Source organism: Crinia signifera, chromosome 12 (genome assembly GCF_055691185.1).
Source record: "Crinia signifera chromosome 12, ASM5569118v1, whole genome shotgun sequence".
NCBI lineage: Eukaryota > Metazoa > Chordata > Amphibia > Anura > Myobatrachidae > Crinia > Crinia signifera.
The window spans coordinates 49,714,067-49,724,104 of record NC_139228.1 but is presented as its reverse complement, the minus strand read 5'-3'; positions in this window follow the sequence as shown (position 1 = coordinate 49,724,104).

Sequence of the window (10,038 nt, the reverse complement as noted above, 5' to 3'; positions counted from 1 at the left end):
GATGAGATTGGGAACAACTGGTAGTGGTACAAATTTGCTTTGCATTGCTTAAGCTGCCCTCCCTCCAGTGTGTACTCAGGGGACCTTGTCAGCAATCAGCGTGGAGGCTACTTCCTAAAGGTGTTGAAAATCTTATGTTCATCAAAATGAACTGGAAATTCCATGAAAAAACCTTTACCACCAGTTACATCAAACAACAGTGACTTACCTAATGTTGGATTGTAGCGGAGATATTGTAAGATAAAATTTGCGTGAGTAAGATGTAAATACTGATGAGGGTGTGGATGAGAATGACATCTTCCAACTGTAAAGATCTCAAGACTCAGCCTGCAAGTTGAGTCTTGATGTGAGCACATGCACCTACTTCACAGAAGCTGCCTGATTGTTTTCCCGAACAATAACAGGGACGTGCAGTCAGGGGAGGCAGGCCTGTCATAATGATGAAAATAATAAAAAGAAGATATTTATATATCTTTTGTTATTTTCATCATTCTCCCTCTCCGGCTGCCTCCCACCCTCTTACACTGCTGCATGTGAGGGTGGGAGGCAGCGGGAGAGGTGCCTCCCGCTGTTTACATTGAATCTCCGGGCAGCGTGGGGCGGGAAGGGGGGGGCAGGGTGCAGCAATGGGCTGTAAAAGCCCATTGAAAATGAATGGGGAAGCGGCACTTATACTGGTGCCGCAATGACAGGGGCACCAGTATAAACGCACGCCCCCAGATGTGATTGGGCCAGCAGATCCAGTGCTGGATCCGCTGTCCAATCACACATGCAGGACCTGTGAGAGGATGCGCAGCGGGGCGCGGGCAGCGGGGAGTCCGGCGCCTGCTGGTAGACTGCCGTTGACACTCACCGCCGTGGAGAGGACCGGCCGCCGTCACCGCCGTGGAGAGGACCGGCCGCCGCCACCGCCGTGGAGAGGACCGGCCGCCGTCACCGCCGAGAAGAGGACAGGTGAGTTTGCCGGGTGGAGGGAGGGCAGGTGGGGCGCGCATGTACCGGCGGGGGGGGGGTGCAGAACAGTCCCCAGCAGCGAGTGGGAAAGGAGGCGCAGAGACTCCGGTAAGACGATTCAGTGGGGTTGAAGACGAGGTGACTTACACAGAAGCAGGAGGGGGAGGACGCGCAACTTGGACTCCAAGACACGGTGGCGTAGGGGAGCCAGGTGACTTCTGGCAGACCTGGTGGGTTCAGGACAGTGCATGGCTGCACAGCGTGTCCTCTAATATCAGTGACGTGCGGTGAGGTCAGTGCCTCCCCAGGCAATGACCTCACCGCACGTCACTGAACAATAATATTCTAGGTGACCAAATTTCCTAATTATTAGAGGACCAACAGAGGTCATTATTTGATGGTAGTTTCAATTGGATTTCAATATTGGATTATAGGAGAGCCCCTGTTTAGCTAAATATCCCATATAAAAGGGTGTGCACCAAAATAAGCGTTCCACCTAACACAGGAGGAACCATTTATTCCACCAGAGGGCCAATATATATTACTCTCTGTACAACTGGGAAAGAACCATCAATAGACCTATTAAAGATTGGTTTAAAACATATATACCCCTGATGAAGTCTCATAACGAGACGAAACGCGTTGGGTTTATGTTCCATCCCTAATCTTGTGAAAATTTCACCTCTGATAAAGAACTGGATATGGAAAAAGTGTTTGAAATATTTTCTTTTAATAAATGTTTTATGTTTAAAACCTATTGCATATGAATTCTATAGCTGAGAGAGACAGGAATCACCATTGAAACACCATAGGGCCCCTGGCAATACTAGTGGGAGTATATTTGGATTGGTGAGCCCCACTAGTAGGGGGCTGAGTATTGCTGGCGACCGATTGGCGATCATTACTATTAGCGCGGTATTAGAGATTTGGTTTGTTATATATATATATCTATTCAGTAGGTCAAAAATCCATCTGCCTTGGGTTTAATACATCAGGAGTTAACACTTGCGATCTCTGTAACATACGGCTAGATACATGTATCAAAAAGTAGGGGGGTTAATTTCAAGAGGTCCCCATATTGATACATAAAGCTAGGTTGTGTCGATTGTCACATAGACAAAATTTAAATGGGCTGCGTCGACAGTATTTGGTAAAAATATGCATTAATCTATACCTGACGTAGCAAGCAATTGGCAACACGCAGGGTGCACGGAATTCTTGTTCTTGTCTATGTATTAGCACTATGTCACTGTTTTTGCACTTCATATATATGTTTTTTATAGATGTTTTAACGTTGCACTGTTTTATATGCATAACCATATGCTCTTATTGATTGTGATTCACCGCTAGCGCAAATAGTGACACAGAGAGTTTTTAGATAATTCAGTATGTTTGACAGATTAAGCAATCACGCACTTTTCTCATGTATATTTATATTTGTTTTTCAGTAATGTGTATGTCCCGCCCTCCTCCCCCGCTGCTACCCGGCTGCTGGGATAGCAGTGACGTCATCTGATTGAGCCTGCAGACCCGACGGCCGGCGTGGACAGCGCGGGAGCTGGAAAGGTATTTATATCTTGTATGTATCACAGTATTTTGTCTTCTGCACCTTGATAAAAGAGCCGCACCGGCTCAGAAACGTTGGTGACCGTAACCAGTGTCCTGGTATCATTTATTGCTGAGTGCCGCCGCCCCCCTCATCCCGATATCTACACAGCTGGCGTCCTGCTAGCCAGGGGCGGATTGGCCATTAAAGGCACCGGGAAGTTTCCCGGGAGGCCGGCCAACCCTGAGGCTGAAATCTGCATGTGATGACCAAAGGGGCCGGCCACTGCGGAGTTATGGGTAGCAGTGGCCGTGCCCGGAAGCAGTTCCCCAGCTCCAGCATAACTGCCCCTCTTCCTGCTCCCCGCATTACAGGGAGATGAGGCCAGCCAGGCAAACAGCAGCAGCAGCAGCTCAGGTGGTGGAGCTGCGGCTGCAAAGACAGCGGGGGTGCCGCACGAGGATCGGGCACAACATAAAAGGAGCCCAGAGGGGAGCCAGGAGCGGAGGAGCAGAGAGCCCCCGCTGCCCCCCTGTTGCTGCTGCTTTCAGTGCGTGGCTGCTGCTGCCTGTCACACTACAGGCAGCACAGCAGCGCCAGCATCCTGAGGCTCCTTCTCATCCCATGTCCCAACCCCCCTTTAACTACTTCAGCGTCAGCCAGCAGACACTGAAAAGGGGGCGGAGCCACACGGGACGGATGGGCGGAGCCACACGGGACAAGGGGCGGAGCTACATCGGAGCACAGCAGGGCTGATGAGCTGCCACAGAGTTTAAGGTAAAAAAAAATGTGTGTGAGAGCGAGTAATACTGTCACCAAACTATGGGCCTTATTCAGATTGCATCGGTACTGCGCGCATTCGCACGCAGTACCGATGTTGTGCGTCTGCGCATGCGCAGGCGTGTTTTTGCGCATGTGCAGGCGCATGGTGCGTGCACCCACGGCGACCTTTAGGGTCATCGGGTGCACGCACCCATGGCAGCGAGGGGAGGACGGAGATGGGCGGGGAGCGCCGGGCTGCCCCATTACCATATGGGAACGCCCAGCGTTCCATGGGCGTTTCCATGAGAACGCTGGGCGTTCTCATGGTAATGAGGCAGTGACGCGGGTGTGTGGGCCGGGTATCTGACATCACTGGATGTCAGCTGCCCGCCCATATCACGCCAGCGTGCACGCATATATACGCAACTAAAAAGTCACTTATATATGCGTGCACGCTAAACATCATTCGATGGTCGGTGACCAGCGAATGATGTGGGCGGACACCCCAGCAAAGCGAATGGATGTTTATGCAAAACATCCATTCGCTGCTGTGCGGGCGAAGCCGCACTTTGCTGGGGGGGCGTGCGTTCGCCGGGCGGGGTTTGGTGGACTCGCAAGGCTGCGAATTCGCAGCCTTGCGAATCAACCTGAATAACACCCTATGTCCAGATGGAGCCATCCTCATTGTACCTGTCCCCGGAGCGCCAATCACCGCGGTGCGCTGGGGATTCTGGCATGTGTGCTGATGCTTGCCCGCCCCATTCCCGGCAATTGACATGCGAGTGTCCGAGACGCTTGCATGTCCATTTATGCTGGCGGGCTGCTCGCCATATGACAACAATGAGGCTGGTTCCATCTGTTAAAGCAGCGTAATACTGTCGGCAGCTGGTGTGGGCGTTACATATAGGCAGCGCTATTATCAGCAACTGATGTGGACGTCAGAGATAAGCAGCGCTACTGTCAGCAACTGATGTGGACGTTACATATAGGCAGCGCTACTGTCAGCAGCTGGCGTGGGCGTTACATATAGGCAGCGTAGTACTGTCGGCAGCTGGTGTGGGCGTTACATATAGGCAGCGCTACTGTTGGCAACTGATGTGGATGTTACATATAGGCAGCGCTACTGTCGGCAGCTGGAGTGGGCGTTACATATAGGCAGCGCTACTGTCAGCAGCTGGTGTGGGCGTTACATATAGGCAGCGTAGTACTGTCGGCAGCTGGTGTGGGCGTTACATATAGGCAGCGCTACTGTTGGCAACTGATGTGGATGCTACATATAGGCAGCGCTACTGTCGGCAGCTGGAGTGGGCGTTACATATAGGCAGCGCTACTACTGTCGGCAGCTGGCGTCGGCGTTACACAGGGGCGGATTGGCCATTATATCTGCCTGGAACTTTCCCGGGGACCGACACTAGTGAGGCCGCCGCCGCGGTTGTGCATGCGCATGCACTGACACAACTATAGTGACGGGCTGAGGGGCTGCTCAGCCACATAGTGGCAGGCAGCGTCACTGGAGGTGAGTTGCTGCAGTCAGAGCTAGTGGCCCGCCTCCTCCCACCCGCAGTTCTGTCTGAGCCTCTCCTAATGCTGCTGCCGGGACTTCACGTCATGTGACAGCCCCGGCGCAAGAAACAGCAGAGAGGAAGGAAGAGCTGGTGTGATCATGATGCTGCCTGGCAGGCACATCCTCCATGTGACCTGCTACTGCCTGCAGGTCCTGCCGCCGGACTGGCGGCCTCATATTCCATGGTCTTCTCCACGTGAGCCACTGCTGCCCGATCTCCCTCCACACAGAACCCGCCGCCTCTCCCACGGGACCTGCCGCCTCTGCCTGCCTCTTCCACGGGACCTGCCGCCTCTGCCTCCTCTACGGGACCTGCCGCCTCTGCCTCCACCAATGGACCCGCCTCCTCAGCCTCCTTTATGGTATCTGCTGTTGCCCCTCTGATCAGGTACACTATTTGCCTTGTATATTGAAAGTGAAGAAGGAAGGGGGGGGGACACATACCATTTTCAACTCTCTCCTCTCCCTTTCCCCCACTCTTCCCTCCCTTTCTTTCTCTCCCTCTCTGCTCTATCTACTCCCCTCCTCTTTTTCTCACTTTGCTCTCCTCTCTCTCTCCTATCCTTGTCTCTCTCTGCGCTCTCCTTGTCCCTCTCTGCGCTCTCTCTCTGCGCTTTCCTCGTCTCTCTCTCTCTCTGCGCTCTCCTCGTCTCTTTCTTTCTCTCTGCGCTCTTCTCGTCTCTCTCACGGCGCTCTCCTCGTCTCTCTCACGGCGCTTTCCTCGTCTCTCTCACGGCGCTTTCCTCGTCTCTCTCACGACGCTTTCCTCATCTCTCTCACGGCGCTTTCCTCATCTCTCTCTCTGCGCTCTCCTCGTCTTTCACTCTCTGCGCTCTCCTTGTCTCTCTCTCTGCGCTCTCCTCGTCACACTCTCTCTGCGCTCTCCTCATCTCTCTCTCTCTCTCTCTCTGCACCTTCCTTGTCTCTCTCTCTCTGCTCCCTCCTTGTCTCTCTCTCTCTGCGCTCTCCTTGTCTCTCTCTCTCTGCGCTGTCCTTGTCTCTCTCTCTGCGCTCTCCTTGTCTCTCTCTCTGCGCTCTCCTTCTCTCTCTCTTTGTGCTCTCCTTGTCTCTCTCTCTCTGCGCTCTCCTTCTCTCTTTCTATGCACTCTCCTTGTCTCTCTTTCTGTCTCTGCGCTCTCCTTGTCTCTCTCTCTCTCTCTCTGAGCTCTCCTCCCTCTTTCTCTCTCTGTGCTCTCCTTGTCTCTCTCTCTCTCTGTGCTCTCCTTGTCTCTCTCTCTGTGCTCTCCTTGTCTCTCTCTCTCTCTGCTCTCCTTGTCTCTCTCTCTCTCTCCCTGTGCTCTTCTTGTCTCTCTGCGCTCTTCTTGTCTCTCTCTGCGCTCTCCTTGTCTCTCTCTGTGCTCTCCTTGTCTCTCTCTATCTGCGCTCTCATTGTCTCTCTCTGCGCTCTCCTTCTCTCTCTCTCTCTGCACTCTCCTTGTCTCTCTCTCTGCACTCTCCTTGTCTCTCTCTCTGCGCTCTCCTTGTCTCTCTCTCTGCGCTCTCCTTGTCTCTCTCTCTACACTCTCCTTGCCTCTCTCTCTACACTCTCCTTGTCTCTCTCTCTCTGCGTTCTCCATCTCTCTCTCTCTCTCTCTCTCTCTCTGTGCTCTCCTTGTCTCTCTCTCTGCGTTCTCCATCTCTCTCTCTCTCTCTCTCTCTCTGTGCTCTCCTTGTCTCTCTCTCTGCGTTCTCCATCTCTCTCTCTCTCTGCGTTCTCCTTTTCTCTCTTTCTCTCTCAGCACTCTCCTTGTCTCTCTCTCTCTCTGCGTTCTCCTTCTCTCTCTCTGCGCTCTCCTTGTCTCTCTCTGCGCTCTCCTTGTCTCTCTCTCTGCGCTCTCCTTGTCTCTCTCTCTGCGCTCTCCTTGTCTCTCTCTCTCTGCGCTCTCCTTGTCTCTCTCTCTGTGCTCTCCTTGTCTCTCTCTCTGCGCTCTCCTTGTCTCTCTGTCTCTGCGTTCTCCTTCTCTCTCTCTCGCTCTGTGCTCTCCTTGTCTCTCTCTCTGCGCTCTCCTTGTCTCTCTCTGCGCTCTCCTTGTCTCTCTCTCTGCGCTCTCCTTGCCTCTCTACAGGATCTCCCACAAAGCAGTAAGTTACTTTGTGGACTAGCATTAAAACCCTAACAACGGTTCTTGTACGGCCCTAGCCATAGTGCTGTAGTGTAGTCGTTAGTTGGGGGGGCCCGGCACCAGCAAGCCTTGCAGGCCATCGTTGCATGTGGTATACTATGTAATGGGTGTGTGACACATAATAGGCGTTACGGTGTGGATTTTACCCCTGTTAGCCCTATCTTATGAAAATGTGGCATCGTTTTGCCTGTCAACAATGTATCTAAGTATAGTGATGTTATAATCCCGGCTACTGTAATGTTGGCTCCACCCTTTATTGCTTTGTTGCCACCCACATGAGGCCACTTTCAGAAATTTTCCAGGGCCACTTTTAGTCCCCAATCCGCCCCTGCTGCTAGCTGTCACGGAGGGCACCAGAAAGTTGCTGATTATAGCTGCAATAAGCCATAAGTCGGAGTGCCACTACATCCAATCTCTCTCTCTCTCTCTCTCTCTCTATATATATATATATATATATATATATATGCACACACACACACACAATGTATAATTATATAGTTTGCACTTTGATAAAGGGACCAAGAGGCTCCGAAATGTTGGTGATAAAGTTGCCTACAGTGTGTTCATTTGTGAGTGCTGCCGCCCCCTAGCAATAGCAATCAGTTGCCAGGTTCCCATGAAAACCAGTTGTTAGTGTAGGACTTGCAGTGAAATGGGGTCCCTTGGCGATGGGCTGCAAGCTTAAATGCATTGATCAATTCATGAACTAAAACCTCATTATTTATTTAATTGATTATTTGAATGTTAAGGTGAGTCAGTTTGTTGTAGTGAGTGCTAAGCCCCCTGTGTTTGTATTTACTAGAGTGTGTGGTCACAGGCCAATGCACCCCATCCTGGGAAGTGGGTGCTGTTTGCACCCCATTCTTAGGAATGGCGAGTGTGTTGGTACTTCTGTATCTATCTATCTATCTATCTATCTATCTATCTATCTATCTATCTATCTATCATATATATATATATATATATATATATATATATATATATATATATATATATATATATATATATACATTATCCGTGTTTGTAGATTAACTACATTTTAACTGGTAATAATTTTGCAGGCTGGCACAGTGTGGCTGGGCAGGGCAGCTGGAAGGCAGCAGGGCAACTAGAAGATGGCAGGTCGGGCAGGAAGTCAAGCAGCCAGATGACAGCGCCCGGCGGGTGCGTCTGATGGCGGCACGCACGGGGGTGGGGGGGTGTTAGAGTGGAGAGGCTGCGGTGGGAAGGTGGGGATAGAGCGGAGAGGCTGCGGAGGGCTTGAGGTGCCTGGAGGCTTTTCTAGACACCCGGAATCTGGGAGACTGGAAAAGCCTCTGGTAGGGTTGTCACCAGGGCCGGTGCAAGCCACTGGAGCGCCCCAGGCAACAAGGAGGGGGGGAGTTCAGCAGCGCCCCAGCGCTCATCCGCTCGGGGGGGGCGGTTTCAACGGCGCCTCAGCGCTCATCCGCTCCACCTGCTGGGAAGCTATCTCCCACACACTGTCAGCACCGTCCCTGCCAGTGCCCAGCCACACACATTCCCCCCAGGAGTGTAAGGGTAACAGCACCTCGTGAGCGCCTTCTCCTCCGAGCTCAGATGTGTCAGCCACTGTCCACGCTTCCTCGGGGGGACATCGCTGCTGTCAGACTCCGGGCTGCCGGGGGTGTGTATGGGCAGCAAGACGGACGCTAGGGGGCTGCAGTCCCGATCCGTCACTCAACCGCTCATAGCAGCGTACTATCTGCATTGCTCCATGGGTGGGGGGAAGTGCCCGGCATCGCACCACCGGAGGGAACGGGTGGCGAGTGATGCGACAAAGGCCACCGAGTCACTCGGGGGAGGGATACTTTGATAGTTGCAGCTTACCTCGGTCCAGGGGGTCACACCTGATCCTAACTTCCGCCCTCCAGGGCCGGCGCCCTAGGCAAATGCCTAAACCTGCCTAGTGGTGGCGCCGGCCCTGGTTGTCACCCAAAATGGGAAAATCCTGGAAATCCGGGAGAGGTGGCAACCCTAGCTGTCAGTTTATATGAGCGCTATATAATTATTTATGACAGTGGCATGTTATTAAAATGTATGCAAGAGGAATTGAAATAATTTTTCCTAGAACTGAAGTTTCTGTATAAACTTGGAAGAAACATTTTGGTGGCTATCGACTACAAAGATCGAACTCCTGAGCATACATCTTAGGGAAAGTGACATCCTGGCTGGTTGCACACTTTTTAGATGATTATAGCCTTTATTTATCCACTTAATTAATTGCATTTCCTTCTAACCACAGCTTGGAATAGTTTTTCTTTGATTGTTATCTCACAAATTCTTAAACTAAACTTTTCAACCCCAATGAAGGCGCTTTCCTTTTAGCGGCTGTTTATATTTGTGGCCTGTCCAGCTGAGATGAAAAGACGTAGAACATTGGGAAACACACCAGAGATAAATTTGCATGTGATCGGACATTTCTTTGGAAACTGAAATATGTTTAACCAGTTCCCTGATGACAATTAAAGAATTTCAGAAGCAATAATATATTATTTCTATATTTAGGAATACTTCCTAATATACAGTATATCACCTTCATTTACTGTATTTTTGCATTATTCATTTGGCAACAAAACCTTAATAGATCAGTAACAAAAACCTGACAGTCACCTGGTACGTATTTAAAAAGAGGGTGTGGCTTCTCATAAAGGGGAGGTGGCCTGGAGGGAAATAGGAAGGTGATTAATGAGGATAAATCCTACCAAGGGTATATTGGTTCAGCTAGTTACAGAACTTGTGGATGCTGAGCCCAGGTCTCCCCTCCTCCACCCCAACCCAAGTACACAATAGGGAACACAGCAGTGGAAGACAGGGAGAGGCTGAATGTGACATAGAAAAACAGTGGGTTAAAGCAAGATGGTGAAAGGGGCAGCACTGGACCCCTTAGTCCTCAGGGGCCCCAGTGCAGTGCACCTCCTACACTAATGATAGTTTTGTTTCTGGGTTCAGCCAGATTGATGCTATTGGTCACACAGCAGTGTCACCCTGGGGTCAGTGCAATGTGTGAGTAGGAAGAGAACAGTTATTGAGATTAGTGCAGTCAGCACAGTTTGCAACTGGTAGTGATA